The sequence below is a fragment of the Limulus polyphemus genome, unplaced genomic scaffold (assembly GCF_000517525.1).
Source record: "Limulus polyphemus unplaced genomic scaffold, Limulus_polyphemus-2.1.2 Scaffold113, whole genome shotgun sequence".
In the NCBI taxonomy this organism is placed as follows: domain Eukaryota; kingdom Metazoa; phylum Arthropoda; class Merostomata; order Xiphosura; family Limulidae; genus Limulus; species Limulus polyphemus.
This window is the reverse complement of record NW_013665723.1, coordinates 88,901-108,245: the sequence shown is the minus strand read 5'-3', so window position 1 is coordinate 108,245 and position 19,345 is coordinate 88,901.

Here is a 19,345-nt window from a genome sequence, read left to right as displayed (position 1 = left end):
AGGGTTGTGGTAGTCATTCTGATGTAGGAGGCGTTTGCCAGGAGCTCGCAGTCTCCTTTATTACACTTGTAATTCTAAGAAGAAAGTAAACCTACAGACATCGGTCTTGTTTAACAAAATCTGCCTACTTAAAACATGGTAAACACTGTGCGATGTTCAGGGTGAGTTTGAGAGAAGAGGTAGCGACCAAATTGGTGACATTACCTGCTTTCAACACGCAGCTCATAATAGCCTTCCAGTGTATCACATGATCAATCAATTGACAGTCATTGGACTTACAAATAGCTTATGGGTCGAAGGTGAAAGATCATGGATCAAAGTAGGAAGTGGGTATAACTCAAATAGACTCTTCTTACCAGCCTTATGGTGGCTGTTTAAGTAGAAACTTCAGCTGAGTGTATGCAGTATCATTGCAGTCGTAGCGGCCATTTTTTTTCATTGTATTCCTCCATACAAAGTGCTAGTGCACTCTTTGAAACATATAATACGTTTGTGTGCCCTCCCTTACACTGAGTGTATGTTGTGTTATAAATATTTAATAAAGTTTTTGTAAGAATGTGGCGCTATCTATGGATGTAGTAAACGTTAACTTACGTCAAAGATAATAAATGCTCAATAACAGCAATAATGAGGTGGAGTGGTTGTGAACCCCCATTAACATGCGCTTTATTCCAAACTATCATCCCACAAAGTTTGGTTGATATTGACCCAGCGACCTAGGAATATTTTGCTAACAGACAAACAAAGAAGCACATAGAATTTTGTTCTTTATATATAGAGCTGTCCAACTGTAACGTGTTTGCCATTGCGGATCTGAACACGTTTAACATCTGTTACACGAACCAACCCGGCATCTTCAAGTGGATAAAAAAAATTAGTAATTCCGGAACGGTTTGGGTTGTTTTGATTCGACAATAAAGACCACGTTTGGCATTATTTTCGAGGTCTAGGTCGCTGGACCAAATCCATGAACTGACCTAAGACCATGAGAGCCAACATGGAGAAGTTAACTTGCAATGGTAAAGTAAAACGATGTAGCAATGAAACGTGCTTGAAATGTTCTAGATGTGGTTGTGAATGTGATTATTTAAGTGTAGTGATTAAGCTAAACCGTGGGTCCAGGTCTGATGAGGGAAGAACTTATTCAAAGATATCTCAATCAATTTGATTTACCAGATGAATGAGAGATGCGTCAACTGATTAGTGCAATGACAGCGAAACATAAAAAAATTGGCAAAAGAGTATCGTTATCTTTAAAAAGAGGATGTGAAACATATAAAAGAAATGATTAGTTTCAATATTTTGTGAAACAGCACAGTAAAGCCAAAGATGCAATGTTGAAGTATAAACAGATGTACGATACATTAAAAGAGGTCCCCCCGGTGGCACAGTGGTATGTCTGCGGACTTATGGTGCTCGCAACCGGGTTTCGATACCTGTGGTGGGCAGAGCACAGATAGCCCTTTGAGTGGCATTTTGCATAATAAGAAACAACAACAGCATAACAAGATGATTTCCCTGGCATTACAAATGTCATTTCTGCAATGAAGAATAAAGATAAGAATAATGGTATAATGCTCAGCATAGCACCACCATAGTATAATCCATATGGCTTTTATCATCTCATATTTTCATGTATATTTAGTTGTTGTTGTTTTTTATTATTATTTTATTTTAGTATTGCATCGAGCTTCATTCATTAAGATCTATCGAAATAACCCTAAATCACCGGTTTCCAGAATAAACCCCCTGTCCTAGGAACAATACTTAAATATGCTGAGCTGATTCGTGTAGCAAGTGTTAAAATGAGCCCTTTTGCACGATTTGGTAATAAAATAGCTTCAGTTTGTTAATGTATACAATACACAAAACAAATAATATTATGCAGGTAATATTAAAATGCTCTCTTTCGATTTGCAAAAAACTCTCAGTTTCCAGTAACTATTCTAATTTCTAAAACATTCTTCATACAACTTTTACTGTTTAGAATAATCTTGTAAGTATTTTTATATAATTAAGAGACATATTTTCAGAGATGATTCTGAATAGAAAAAAAAATCCGGAAATAAGCTTAATAAGTAAAACATTATTACGGTAATGTATTTGAGTTTCTCAATGATTAATGAAGTTAAGAGTGCTTTCATTACTAATTACTTTTAACCTACAAAAAATAATCAAAATTAAAACCAATTATCTCAGAATCGTGAAACCTATATTCAGAAATATAATTAAAACTCACCAATGACTCATGCTATAAGAAAAGAAGCTTTGGTACAATAGTATAACAGCTACCTTTCAATTGGGTAACGTCTGTATCTATTTCCTTTACATGCCTCTAAGTATAAGATCTTTAGTAAAACTTTATCAAGGTTTTAATTTTTTCGTATAAATTTTCCTGCTGAACTTCTCAAACTGTTCCTCTGGAATACATTATATTTCTGTTTGGTACAGTGTCTGAACTCTTTGTAGAAGCTCTTTGCTATGGCCTTGGTTGTTTCTTATAGTAATTTGTAAGAAAATGTATGAAAGAAAGAAAAACTATTTTAGTAACATTTTCTTTTAACTCTTATTTTTAGAGAAGTTAAACCCAAAGCTGATAAAATATTTTTTCTATATACCTGATATTAGTAACCAGGAGGTGTCAACATTTTAATCCCCTACAACTAGATATTTTTTTACCAAAGTCCTCCAGACATTTCTGTATTCTGTTAATGTCTTTGTGTCATAATGTAATGAGCAAAAATCTTCCAGTTCAGCAACAATTTTCCGCCATACATCTATCTATTTTCCTAAGAATACTCACAAAAACGAAGTAAACGCTTTTACGAACTACTTATATTTAGACTTAAAATATACGTTATTTTGAGATAAAGTATACGGGAATAATTTAATTACGTTAATTTATTTAAGATTACGATGTTTTAGTTTAAGTAAGATTTTCACTGTCTTTCGATGACAAGCAAAATATTTGATTGGTCAATATTATTTTCCTATATAATCTTCTCAAGTTTTTATTATTAATAAATAATATAATCTAAAGAATTACTATCATCTACATTTCGAGATTTTGATATTGCTTAAGATGTCACTTGCAGATATTTGAAAGCTATTTGATCATACACTTGAAATTATTATCAGAAATGAATTATGCTAAAATATTATAAAATTCGAAATGACATTACTTACTCCATTCCAAGAGCTTCGCTACTGAAGGGTTGAATACTGGAATTCTTGAAGGATATGAATCTTTCGCTCGTGGAGTGGATGTTAAACAAGAAGGAAGTGTAGGTTCAACATTGATATTTGCCGGAAGATAAACGTCAAGAGATTGAGGTTCTCGTAGAGCTTCAGCTATATTCTAGATTTTACCAAAACCTGTCTCAAAATTGAAGATACTATATAATTATCTAGCCTGATGCACAAAACTACATTAGTAATCAAGTGGGTAAAGCCTAACTGCGGTGATAATTTCAGCTGGGAAATATATATATATATATTTTTTTTTCTGAACAAACAGACATCTTTGTACATTTCATGATTTTTAGGCGAATAATTAAAACATTAAAATATTATAGCAACTTCTTTAAATCTACAATTTGTCCAACATCCTCTGTTGTTTTGGACAAAGTACCATTAATAAAATCAATGATGAAAAACTTTGGAATGAACTCAGAGTTACTAATGTTATAAATAAAACTTATAGACATTCCAGATACTTTCAAACTTGATGAAAACAAATTAAGAAAACAAATATGTAATACTTGTCATGTATATCACCATATTTTTGTCTTGTGAATGTGATTGAGTTGGACATAACTGTATGTCAAACTGTACTTCCAGAAGTTCAAAATACGGCGATTTTCTTTCATTCTAAGTAAAGCAAATCTATCAATGTATTAACCTAGAAGTTCACCAAAATATAGAGCTACATGTAAATTATATTCAATAAAATCGAGAATTTAAACTAGCATTCAAATTCGATGATTTGTTGATAATCGAATATACTAGTTGACAAATATCCTAACGTTAGGCCTAATATTAAAGGCTACAGTATGTGTAAAATTGTGTAAGCGTATCTTTCTATTTTCAAATTACATAAAATTATCTTTAAACGTAAGAACTTCCTTTCCTTCACGAAGAAGCTTTTGCAAATCTTCAGTACTTAAAGATTGAGTTTCCATATCGAACAAAACCAAAACTAAAACTGGAAATTGGCCTAACAAAGAACAGCAATTAATAACCAAAATAGTCAGGGGTTTTAGGGCCATATTTTCGATATTTTCTGGATATGGGGACGGAACGTATAACATTTTTTTTTTTTACTTTTCTTCTTCAAACTCTGAGCTATCACGTTTTGCTAGAATCCAACCACTCAGTGCGTATTGGGGACTTTATGAATCGTTTTCCCGTATTTTACGTATTCTTCAAAGTTAAACTCTGGAATATCATATTTTTTCATGGCTAACATAAATATAGTGGCTCTGACAAAAGAATAATATTTTTATTTGCTTGTGTAGCATTAAAAATGCTTTAATTTTGTAATATACAAACCTTCTTCAACTATTGGTCTTGATAAGAAAAATAGTAATAGAAAGTCGTTCTCGTCTTTATTATTTATAAGGTAGCAAATTGATTTATAAATAAAAAATTGTAAACATTTTATGATCTTCTACTGTAACTCACTAAACATAAAAAAGCATATATGACACCTTCTAGTAATCACAGTTATAAACATTCTTTGTAAGGTGAAAAATATAAATCATAACAATTACAAAAATACGTCATTCTAAGTGTTTGGAGTTTCGCACAAAGCTACTCGAGGGTCACCTGCATTAGCTGTTCCTATATTAGTAGTGATAGACTAGCGGTAATACAGTTAGTCAACACCAAACACACTAACTCTTCGACTACTCTATTACCGACGAGTAGTGGTAGACTGAACAATATTATGAAGATTTTTGAAGAGAGGGATGATTCATAGTAGAAGCTGCCAACGTATACCAAAAGTTAGGTCATTGTCTCTAGATAAAGAAAATTGATGTTGGCATCGTTATAAAATGATTTCAGTACTTGTTTTAGCCCCATGTATCAAGGGCCCCTTTGTGTCAATACATCAAAAAGTTGGGCTAATATACTTGTGCATAATTTGATCAGACATGTTAAAAGCAACCCGTTTTAGTCAATAAACGTTTTAGTGTTGTTATGTTTCTTCCAGATCTGAAAATATAAGAAACTGTTTTCCAACACCCGCTGGAGAGAAGTGTTTAAAACTCTTCCTTAACTATGCAGTATATTTCAGTTTGAAACTGCTTCAACATATTTAATGTTAATGAGCGAAGGATATGAAAAGTCAATATTATATAACAGGTTAGTAGACTTAGGTCTTGTTTAATCAGTTTGTGTTCCAGGTAATTTATCTTGTTGACTAACAATGAACCCTAATTTAAGAGATACTAGCCTCAGAAATACAAATATAAGGGGATAAGTGGATATGCACAGATCTTTGTAAAATCGATCTCGTTACATATATGTATTTTGGATTGTAAAAAACGGACTGAGAAACTATACCCCCAAACAGGTAAATTGTCCAAAAATGCTCACTTTTTCAGAAAAGGGAGTGTTATAATAAGACGATCAATTCCATAGTCTGGTTGAATTATCCAGATAGGAAAATGAAACTGAGATTAGTAGATTGTTAAGAGCAGAACATAACAACATGGCTAAAATGTTTCTTTTATATGTGCAGGTGAGATAAATACATGTTGACATCTTTGTTTATAAATTCATCGTGACATTAAGACGTTTCACTTTTCCTTGAACTGAGATACGTTTTTTAGACACATTTGTTTTAGTCATTTTAGCATTATAGATCAAATCAACACGCATCAAACCAAAGCACAAATATGTTTTAATTCGAACCACCTGGCAATCTATATTAAGACATGTTTTATGGGAACTGTTTTCGGTTCAAACACCATGTTTTAACCTAGGACATGGTTTGTGTCTTCCTGACGTCTTGTGTTTTTACAGTGTAGAAACTAAAAACAGAGTTTGCTTGTATTTAAGCACAAAGCTACACAATGGGCTATCTGTGCTCTGCCCACCACGGGTATCGAAACTCGGATTCTAGCGTTGTAAGTCCGCAGACATACCACTGTGACACTGGGGGGGGGGCAAAACAGAGTTTACGTTTTCTCTAAATAAGTTATATCAATATTAACACCGTTTTGTTTCAGATTTTCTTACTGAACCTACAGCTGGAAAAAGAAAAGCGAGGTGTTAGTTTGATAAAAATGTTTTTGTTAAGATTGTTAATTTATTTATACGCGATTGTATGTTTGTACTTTATCTTTAAATATGTGTAATAAAAACGCAAGTAAATAGGAAAAGTATGGTATGTCTAATGAAACTGCATTTTAAATCTCATTTCTAATTACACCTTTTTTACAGATTATGTCTAGCTTGTAAAACAACGCTATCCACTTATATAAATTAAGGTGTTTAGTGCTATTAAGTAAAGACTCCTTACTTAAGCGCGTAATGAGAACCAAAGCAATTTTCAAGCTGCGGTCTGTTGGCTCAGGTTCAAAGTTTAGCCAACTTACAAAATTACCCTCTGCGAGAAGCTGTGTTTTGCTACGTTACCTGACAAGATATAGTTGATAGGCACCTGAATAATTAAAGTAGCAAATTAACGTTCCAATCAGATTTACCAGAAAAATAATTAGCCGTCCTATCATCCCACGGTAAACAGACCAACCTTATAGGTAGGGACAGATTAGTGTACAGAGAAAGTGCTTCGGAGGTTGATTAAAATTACTATTGGAACAAAGTGAATTCACTAGTGCGTAACGAATCTTATTAGACCAAGCAAGTTTACGAAAACTTCTTAGAGTTGGTTATCTCTAGTAAAGAAGGAAAGTATAAATTGGACATGTGTAGCAGGTCTACACTTCTTTAATGGACTAAGTCTACGTCTACAACATTCTTCCACTCCTATATATTTAGTTCCTCCCCCTCGAAGTAAATGAACGTCAGTCATTCCTTAATCTAATAGTGGTGAATGAAAAAAAAATTGCCCTTTTGTTCATCAACGAATAAACTTTGGATGTAAATTGAAACTATAATGAAATGTATTTAACGAAAATAACTGTGCATCGAAAATAAATTTTTATAAAGATAATATGGTAAAAAAAACTCTCATTTAAGGAACTAATAGATCTAATAAACATTGCAGGATAGTAATATTTCATTTGCGAACTAGATTGTTTCTTGAAATCAAACACTCAATCCTAAATCAACATCATGTAATGCAAAGCATGTGCGAACGTTCGTCAATTAAGTCCTTCGACGAAGTAAGACCACATTAAATTTATAAGGATATGAGATATAAAGAAAATGTCGAGAGTTGCTGTTGCCTGTGTTATCTTTTGGTAACTGATTGATATTTAGATAAAAATAGATGCGAATGGGGATAATTCAATAAATGGAGAATGGGGATAATTCAATAAATACATTCATTGTTAATTCATATCAATAATTATTCAAGCGATGCTTTAAGAGCAATCAAGTGACACATGAAAAGTAATAAATCTGTTCTAATTTGTCATTGTAAGATTAACTTTTTAAGTTTAAAAGTTGTACGAAATGAGTAATTTTAAAAGATATAATGATACATTATCTGTATAACTGCATAACTTTCTAGAGAAATATTATATAACTAACGGCAAAACACTTTTAGAGTTCCACCAAAATAAATTTGTTCAGAACAAAATTAAGTATTACATTTTAACACGAACAAAATCTACTTTAAAGAATAAAGCAGTAAGATTTTAAAGTCAAATTTAACAAAGTTAAACAGTTTTTTATTTCAGAGCCATCATTTATTAACTGAATATATTTCACGAATCACAGAGATTGAATAAGTCATATTAAAAGGACTATGGAACCTCACTACGTCCTCAGTCCATTTCGCCACTTTCAATCATGATCTATTTAACGAACACCCATCTTGACAATAGGCCCATAGAGTAGTTTCCATTGCGATAGGCTTCGATGTAACGCTATCACGCTCAGAGCAAACTGCTCTTTCCTACTGCTTCATGAAACTGAAGGACTTTTAAAATCAGTGCACTTTTAACTGAATTTACTACTGTTGGTGGTGAAAATTGTATAACTTTATAAAAGGTTATAGTTTTCCTTCTTAAACCTTTTCAATAATTGGAATATTGTGGAAAGACTATGTACATTAAATTATTAGTGTCAAGGAGGATTGAATGTACTAATTTTTGTTTAAATGGTTTGGATTTTGAATTTCGCGCAAAGCCACTTCAGGACTATCTACACTACCCGTACTTAATTTAGCAGTGATAGACTAGAGGGAAGGCAACTAGTCAACATTGCCCACCGTCAACTCTTGGGCTACTCTTTTACCAGTGAATAGTGGGATTGACCGTAACATTATAAAGCTCCCTCTTCTGAAAGGGCGAGCATGTTCCGTAATGGGTATTCTAACCCACAAATTGCAAGTCGAGCGCCATAACCACCAGGCTGTTTTGTTTACGTGATAAAATAGAAAATCTCCCCAAGTGGAAAATCATTTTCAATTTTGTCTGGTCCAGAAATGTTCCCGACGGTTTTCTAATCACTAATCACTAATTAGGACAAAAAAGTTATGTTGAACAACGATTTGTCATTCAGATATTATCATGTAACAATCCCTGATTTTGTATAAGATAAGCCTGCGCTCAAGTTAGCGAGCGTGAATACAGTCTTGTACAGTATCGACATCTATCTCTGACTTTGTGTTGAATGTTATGAAAACATTAACACGCTGTCTTTGTCTAATAATTTAAATTGGCTTACAATATCTATACCGTATTCTTCATATACATCAAATGAATGGGTCTATACGAAATATCCAACTTCACCTTATACGTTTATTTATGGCTTTGTTCATCAATATAGCAAAGAGCCTTAATCTCAGATCCAGCGCTAGCAAATAACCATGGGGCTGGGCATCCTGAAATGTCGTTAGCCTCCAAGCTAATGCCGTTCATTTATCTATGTATAGGTTTACTTTATATTTGGGCCTACTATAGGTCTCATGCCCCCATCTCCCAAGTTAAGAAAATTTAGAGTAGAGACTGCTTAGTATAGCAACATACAGTTTGCTTATGTGTACTTTCTATATTCCAGGACTAATTTCACCATAAGAATAAGATTTAAGATACAGCAACGTGCGTTATTTCTTGTATTTAAGGAATCGAAACAAGTATGAAATAAATTAATCATATGTTCATACAAGCCCGCCCCCACTCCCACCACCAGTGGATCAGCGGTAAGTCTACAGGCTTACAGCGCTGTTTCGATACCTGTGGTTGGCAGAGCCAGATAGTCTACTGTGTAGCTTTGTGTTAACTAATATCAAACCAAGTTTAAACAAATATCGTTGTTCTTATTGGTAAAAAAAAAAATGCATATTCTACTAAAGAAAGGAAAACGACTGATGAATTATGAATTGAATACAGAAATTCATCAGGCTAGCGCAATCAACCTTATTATTGGCGGTCTCTTCACTTGGGTTTGATAATTATTATTGGAATGATTAGTTATGCAAGGAAAACTTTCCATTCTTAACAAAAAGCACGTGATATTTACAGATGTCTCACGACAATTTGATTAGCATAATAATTTTGACAGAACTGTTACAAAATAATATAATTATTTGATCAAATGACACTGTAAGGCAATTACAAATATCAGTTTCAAGTCTTGCTATGCTATTAAAAATTACATCTATATATATATATATATTGCTAAGTCACATAGTTTTTCGGACCAACGGTATGTTAATTAATTATTATAAAACACGCCGTTTATTAATACCCATATATTCTTATACTATAAAGTAAATTTTCGCAAATATACAACTAATATTAGATCCATAATCAATGAAATTTTTGATTACTAAAATACAATAGATGTCACACCAAACTCATTTGAAAATATCTTTACCAATTACAAATCAAGTTATTCAATTTGTCGACTCACAATTAAACAGTATGATCGTGAAGACAAAGCTATATCCTATGTCAGTTTGCTTCTCCGCAGAGATAACTTATTACCTAAAGATAAAAATATCTACTAAACCTATGTCTAATCTATAAAACACTGGTCATGGTGATAATGTGGTACTCCCTGCAGTTATGGAATCCTTATAATTCCCATAGTGTGGTTAAATGGTCATAAAACCGATTATATATACTTATATATACAGAGAGAAAGAATTTCAAATACTCTAAAGCCCATTATAGCATTATGTATTTCTATCATGAAATGATCATCAGTTCATTTACTTAGCTACAAAAATTACAAATCAGTGGTTCGGAAATGAAACAAGTAAACAATATTTCATAATTTATTAAAGTAATTAATGGGTATTCTGAGGCATATATACAACAGGGTCTTTAGAATACGAAATACATTTTTATGTAAATGGATCGAGCCCATTATGCCTTTAAAGTGTCACCCATCCTTACTCGTATAGGGTGATTGATTTACTGAATACTTGATGTTTCACACCACAATCTTCCCTAGCACGTAAAATAGTTTTATCTTTATTTATTTATTCAGCACTACTGACATACCTGCTTACTTATACGTGATATCACTACTGAAACTACAGTATCACTCACTGGCCATATGTAGACATATATTAACACCAGTGGAAATTATCCTTGTTCCTCTAATTTATCTCAGTTTCTGCTAGTCCATTTCTATCATAGTCAAGAACATTTCATGCTGTCCCAATACTGTTGTGTCTAACGATGCGTATGCATATTTATATGATTTTATAAATGCACAATCTTCTCGAGAAACGTTTAGAAATGTTCTATGCTGACACTAATAACTGACCAAGAACATAGTTAAATGTTTTGGTCAGTGATGTATAAACTATATTAATAAAAACAATTAATATAAATAATTCAATCTAAGCAGATTAGAGAGGAAAAATATTCGGTATTGAATAACAAAAACCAAGACCATGATTTTTTGACGTGTTAGGAAATACAGAGGGCTATGGTCTGTTATTATATAGATAAGTTTACAAGCTCCCCTGTTATATGAAACATATTTGTATTATAATTGCTATATATGCTAAAGTATATCGTAAAGCATATTAAGACATTATCACCAAATTGAATGGCTCACAGACACCATCTTCATCGCTATTTCCGACTCATCTTATGAATGTATTTTTGATTAATTTGACTTGTGACTAGTACAGATATGAATGATAAAATATGTTGATTATTTAGTTTTTCAGGCCATGTTGTATGTTTGAGAAACCAGATGGCTCGCTATAGATGCCATTTTTAAGCTCTGCTCAAAGGCATTTTTTTGTTTACATAAAAGTGAAATCAGTCACGTGTGTTTAGTGGAATTATTTTTTTATGTTATCTTATATCAGTTTGTTCACTTTTAAAATTTTAAAATACTCTGTATCTATAACATTCCATGATGTTATTTGTGTACTAGTTATTTGTGGAATGATGGAGGTGGTGTCTGTCTTCGACATGACTAAGCGAGTCTCAGTGGTTATCGTGCCGTACTGTGGAGCTGTGGGTCACCTTCGTGACGCTTTACCAAAAAAAAATGATAATAATAATCTTCTTGCCTTACTGTGGAGCTGTGGGTCATCCTTCGTGACGCTTTACCGAAAAATGTTAATAATAATCTTCTTGCTCCGCAATTTGGGGTTGTGGGTGGTTATAATAGTGACAGCCTAATCCCACAATTCGATCAAACAAGAGTAGCTCAAGAGTTGGCGGTGGGTGTTGTTGACTAACTACTTTCATTTTTAGTCAATCAGTTCAAAACTAGGACAACTAGCGTAGATATCCCTAGAGCACTCTTGTGCGAATATTTAGAAATATACAAATTGTCAGATCAAAGATGCATTCAAGCAAGACACTAAGAGTGGTTATTAATAGCTTAAAGCTTTAGAAAACTCTACATTAAAACTTTAAAAATGTTAAATTTGTTATTAAGAACTCTCCATTTTAGTACGTCTTTCGTCATTTAAGGTATATAATATTTTTTTACAAGTAGTCTCTCTGCTTTTTGTAGTCTCCATTACTACTCTTAATTTTATTTCTTAATCAAAAATCAACTTTTCTTGAAGTTTAAATTTTGACTCTTGTGCCTATTTCCTTACATACATACTTCAACGTAACTAAATGTTTTCCTTATCAAAAGAAATTACTATGACTTCAAATTAAGTTCAAATTTCAATATATCACAAGCCGCTAGCCTCTATACAGGAATGTCGATGGGAGGTGGCTATTTAATAAAACTAAACCGTTTTGCGATTTAAAAAAGAAATTAAAACTATTGACAAAGGAAAAAAAAATCCACCATCTTTTATTGGAGGTATTAGTCCAAATTATTTAATGCATTTGTCTAACTAAGAGGAAATCCAAGGTTATGAAGGGCTTGCAGTTCGTAATGAATATAAATATTCATATAAATGTCAAACTTTAGTAATATACTTTAATTATATAGAAAATAGGAAATACACAAAATAGAAAACTTCATATTTAACTTTTTTCGTCACTATTTAATTGATCTATTATTATCAATTAATATAGCTATCCCGAAACGATCGTGTTTACTGACAAATAAATATAACTCGTATGCCTTCATAAAAAAACAAGAGATGTACAATGTTAAAAGCTTCAGGTTCAAAACTGTAAAATACGTTATTGAAGATTAAAGTATTTTTGAAAGTGAACCACAAAAAGTGGACATAGTATATATTTATAAATTTTTTTCTTCTACACAGGTTGAGTAGGTTACATTAAAATGATTTTGTAGTCTCACAACATCGCTACAATCTACATGTCCATGTCTGTTCTATCTAACGATTGTATATTTTGACAACAGCCGTACAGCGTTGTTGTCACTGCAAAAAGCTCAGTAGTAATTCTGTCATGTTCAAAGCACACTACTCTTCCTTAATACTTTCACAATCCATCTAATGTACGAACATTATTGTTTCCTAGCGCCAGTTTCAACAGTTCAGTTGCACAGAAATCTTTAGGCGCCGCACCAAGTGACTTGTTGTCTTTTTTACGGAATGGCATGAATACCCGTTTCACTCTCCATGATTGAGGTATACAACGGTTGAACAGATAAGTCATAGAAACAGTTTATATATACGTGACTTGTGTTGCTTTACCAGACGGAAAGTCTACTATCTAATTACAAGTGCAAACGACAAATAATATCAAAATGAAATTCTAATACATCCTGTTACATCGGCTGAGTCTGCCTTGCTTATTGGCACATTCATAATCGTTTTAATATAACATACTCGACCCTCTGTATTTTTAATCTTACATGCAAATTAAAAATATAATAGCATTTATACGTTGATACGATTAACCAGGTCCACAATGCTTGAAATCGAAACCATATTTTAGTGTCGAAATCCAAATGAGAAAAAATTGTCTTTTATACGAAACTTATAAAAAAATTTTATGTAACATGTTACTAAAATCAGACTCCTGGAGATCACAAATGAAACATATCCCCTTACGTTTGATATTCTCGTTCACAAAATGGTCCAAGAATAATGTATTATCAGCACAATAAACCTTAGGTAACAACACTGGGTTGTATTAAGTTTGTTTCTTCTGTTAAGAAAAAGAAACGTTTTAATTGCCCAATTTTAATAATATAGCATAATATGAGTGCTCATTTGTATATATTGCTGTATAACTAAATATAATATATAACATCCATGCACAATTATCTGAAACTAATTTAGCATGTGAATGCCATTTGAAACACGAGCAGAATTGTGAATTAACAACAAACTATGTTAGAGATCAAATAACGAAATTTATTTGCTAAAATAGCCACGCACAGTATAATATCTAAGATATTAACGACGAAAATGGATAATTTATATATAATATATTTTAGATTAAAATTTCGACATCGTTAGATCTGATAGTATTATTGTAACTTTGTGTTACCATCCGTCATCCATAGTTGCCTGACTTAACTTTCCTAATTTATGACAGGGTAACTGGAAACTACTCGACGGTGTACAAGTGCTATTTTGTTTTAGGATTTTTGACCGAAAAGGGAGATAAAAAACACTCTGAACTAGGGCACCTTTCCATTTTTCATAGACTCTTGGATTTGAATTTAAAGAAACAAGAACTTAAACAGTTGAATGAGTCAATTATTACCTTCCACAAAGCAAGGTAGACAATTATCATCTAATGTTATCATTAGGTATTTAACGATAAAGGAAGGAAAAAAGGGGTAACATTATCTAACATTGTGATTAAGAAGTTAGCACAGGATCACATATAAAAGTTGTAATGGTTTTCAAACTAGACCCAAAACTCGACCGCTTTCGAACAGTTCACATAAAAAGAATAGTGAACTATTCGAAAGCGCACGAGTTTTGGGTCTCGTTAGAAAACCATTATCTAACATTGTCCTTTATATAATTTTTGCTTCCTTTACAGGTACCCTCAGATAGTATTTGTAAAGCTTTTTATATGTATTGTTCCAGTATTTTATTTTTGACTCTCTGTTGTTTTGGTAATTTTAAGTGTATGCATCAAACTCCTCATACATGAGATCTTCATAACCTAATGCAGCATCTCTTTACTTGTTATGCAAAGCTTGTTACAACTGACATTTCACTCGTTAACTCCGACAGTTTGAGTAGGAGTACTGAGTAACCCATGTTTGCTTAGGTGAACGACAAGAAGATTAAAAGTTGAATAGTTCTTAATTAACTAAATTAATCTATTTTGAATTAGTTTAAAACAGGATATTTATAAATATATGAGATTTACCATGCATTAATTTTTCGATTAATTCAATCGTCTATAAGATTTACTTATTGTGATAAGATTTATAGAATATATACCTCCTGAAAGGAGACTTTAGGGCCATTGAATATAGTTTTAGGTAAAAGCTTTTATTATATTTCATTTCGTAATAAGTGAAAGCATGAAGTATACATTATACATTTGGTTTCTTTGTGTAAAAAACAACACGTGATAAGAAACGTGTTTGTTTCAAAACTGTTTCAAAATATTGTAACTTTGAAAACTCTTAGTTTCAATAAGAGAATTATTCTAAACCATAAATGCATTTTAAATTTACATCTACGTTTCACATTGTTTTTCATTGGCTGGAGAGTAAAGTGAGTTTAGGTTTTGTTTTGAATACACATGATTTGAAAAACACTTTAAATTATTTAGTAGAGTAAAAACTATTTATGTGATATAAAAAAGATAATAATTAAAGGAATAAAAATTCAGAAACTCTTTATTAGAGTCGAACCATAAAGATTTAAAATATTTATTGTCGCTTGTGAGATGTAACTTAAATTGTTAGAACTTGTGTTCAGCTCTTTAATTGAATGTTTGATTCACGATATTAAATACTTTTTACTAATAGCATTGTGATTCACTTTCTATATTTGTATCATTGTACAGTTTACCCCTGACGAAGAAAGGTCCATCTTTCGAAAGCGCTCGAGTTATAGGGTTTTTATCATCTTGTATCAAGACTTCTTGAGCCTACGTGTTTTTTTTGTTTGTTTTTTTGACATCAGGAATGTATCATTGTAGAAATATTTACTTTTGTTCCTAAAACTCACTTGGTATTTAACTTGCAATATTAATGACTGTTTAAGAATGGCTCTTTATTAAATATTAGGGGATTAAAGCATGTGTTGACAAAATTTTGATACATTTTCTTTTAAACTTCCAGTTGTAAATTTAGTTTGTGGAAAGCAGTCTTAAGATCATGACAAGAGTCTCACAGAATTTAATATCTACATATAATATTCTAATTTTTTGATATGATGAAACAAATGTGTCTGTTCCTTTCCAAGACAATTCCACGTTAAAAGACTCCGGATTAATACTTCATGCAAACTATAAGTTAACTTGATCAAAAATCAGCCAATATAGTTTTCAGCATAGTTTTAAACTATGGCTTTCCTATAGAAAGAAAGACTAAAATGCTAGGTTAACATTGAACTGAATTATAAACAAAGAAAATGTATGCGTGGCTTTCTGATGGTAAGAATTTTGAGCTGGTGACTTCATATTCTCGTGAGCTTACTATAATGCATATCAAATTAATTACATGTTAAGATTTATTTTCTCATTTAATGCCTGAATCAAATAGGAAATGCTATAACAGTTTGTACTGAGTGAATAACAGTAGTTTGACCATTAATTCAATTATTGTTAGTTACCCGATCACACAGGAATGTGTATAGGCTATGTATTGTTACCAGTTTCATATATATATATATGTGTGTGTATATGTATATATATACATCTATGTAACAAATAACGAAAAATTTAGTCTCAAGTAAAATTTATAGAAGACAAACATACACTTACTTGTTTGGATTTTAAGATTCCATGATATTTTATGAAATGTTTGTAAATATGTATACTTGTACGTTGGTGATTGACTTATGTGCGAAACTGTGTTAAAGGAAGTACACATGCTTGTACATGGTATTATATGAGATGACAATGGAACATTCGGTACACAGTTGTACAATAGATTGCTAAACCTATGTTTATCGAATGGCTGCTTCCAGGGATGTATGTAATTAACCAATGTGGACGACTTAGGAAGTTAGTAATGCTGTACATATATTATTGTGTTCTTGTCTAGATAATAAACAGCATGCATTAACATCTCCAACTAAATTGGTGTAATATTGGAATCAGTGTGAAGAAGCTTTATTACAAAAATTTCTGGGATTAAGTCACAAAATATTTGATAATTAGCTGATATTAATTTCACAAAAGTAAGACATTTTCAACTTTTCTGAGCCTTATTTGAGAATAATGCTAATATTATTGATTATTTTTTAGACTGTGGTTTTACTTTCGACTTAACTTGAAAGCTTAACCGCTTATGAGTATGCTTTCACTGCCGCATATATAAGTGTGGCAGTACACATCATTACCACGAGAACACATAAATAACTGCTAGATTTTGTAAACCACTGATCTCATCAAAATGACAGCGTATAGATAACCGACACATATATAAGTGTGGCAGTACACATCATTACCACTAAAACACATAAATAACTGCTAGATTTTGTAAACCACTGATCTCATCAAAATGACAGCGTATAGATAACCGACACATAAGCCCCCAGTTGCACAGCGGTATGTCTGCGGACTTACAACGCTAGATACCGGGTTTTGATACCTGTGGTGGGCAGAGCACAGATAGCCCTTTGTGTAGCTTTGAGCTTAACTTCAAACAAACAAACAAACATCGACACATAAATTTGAATAGACAGTTTCAAAAATCGAAATCCATACTCTTACGTATTACAATTTACCCTGGACGAGCCTCCAATTTATTACGTAACGTATTATAATTTCGAATAGCCTGAGATTGAGTTAAATGATAATTTAGATTTAGAAATTAAATAAATGTCGAATGTATCCAATTTATGATACTTGCCAACAAGATTGATACACACAGTTTTTTTTAATACAAATATGTTTTAATATACAAACAATAACACGGTTTACAATAAAAGTTATTACAAATAATGATCTATGTACAAAAGTTTTACAAACTTACAAACAATATTGAGTCCTCTACCTGGTCTGGAACTTCCTTGATATCTTATCGAGGGTTCACGATGAACGAATTAATTTTGAGTTGATGTAGATACAATTCACTTAACAGGGAGCTAACTAGCTCTGTGGTCTTCTTTCTTAGCCGGCCACACACGAGTTGTTCACCGCTAAGTTATATAATGGTTCGTAAAAATACTAATGTCCGATGTGAATCCCCTGAAGTTAAATGGTTTGTAACATTCGAAATCTATAAACGTTCTTGGTCAAATATCTGAAATTTTGGATTAATAAGCGTTATAACAATCACAGTTATAGCTTCCGAAGTTTATAGCACACCAATTATAGCAAACCGATAATATATACTGCCTTTTTACGCGTTTTATAATTATAGGCGTGTGGAAAGTTTCTCGAAATTTCATCTTACTCAACAATATAAACAATACACCAGTGTTTACGTACACACATGTATTGTTGATTCTCACACTCGAGAATTTTTTACAATTTTAGTGAATAGGTGGGAATTTCGCAATACAGATTTAACAGTATAAGTTATGTACATTTCTACCTATAAATTTAACTTAAACAAACATCGACATTAAAATAAATATATGATAGTAAATCTGTCACAATACTTATAAATTTGCAGATGGTTTTAAACATACTTATACTTAGTTTTATAAAAGAATACGATCATTTTTAACTATTCAGTACAATATATTTAATTAACTAATGATATTACTAATTTAAGAGTAAATTGTAATGTTTTGTTTAATTAACAACGTTATGAGTAGTAGAAGAGCTCAAAGAATCGAGAAATCAGTCATATCATCAGGGGTGACAGCCATATTTAGCTGAACACCTATAGATGTGTTGCATATTTGCAGAAAAATTGAAAGGGTGCTTGAGATTTATTTATTTGTTTGCAGGTATAGCATGTAGTTGGTTTGTGATTTATTTATTTTTTCCCCATGGGATTTTAATAATTCAACTTGTAAGGTATATGATTGGCTTTCATAAGTGACTTCACAAGCTAGGTATTTATCTGATTTATTTACTGCTTATTGTATGAGAATTAACTCCATTAGTAACGCTTTTGCTTTACAGCATAAGCGCATCCGTGTTCTTGTAAAAAGGAATGCGTAAATGTTATGCACTTTAAGAGAGGAATAATAATGATGAATTTTTCTTTAAATAAGCACAGATTTGTACTACGGATTGTGGTGCAAAATGCACTGTACGATTTTAAACTAATTTTAACCAAAACTTTATTTCAATTTTTCTATTATCTTCTTCTAGCCTTATTTATCCTATTCAAAACAATATCGAGCAATAATTCAGAAGATCACACTTCTTACCATCGATTTCAACGATGTATTTTGGTGTTTTTAGGATCTGATAAGAAAATTGGTGAGCCTACACAAAATAGAAACCGAAAGAACGACCTGTACATCAAAGTGCTCTAGCTTGCCAAAATTAGTAAATATTTAATCTAATTTAATATCATATTTGCGGTCGCAAATGATTTCAGTACTCTTTAATATCACGTATCGTAGACTGGTGCGAAAATTAACAAAATTTTTTTAATCTTACTATTATAATGGAGCTTGCGATGTATACGTCCAAAATTCGGATCTCGGAAACTACCGCACCGATCATCATCAATCTTAACTCGGAGC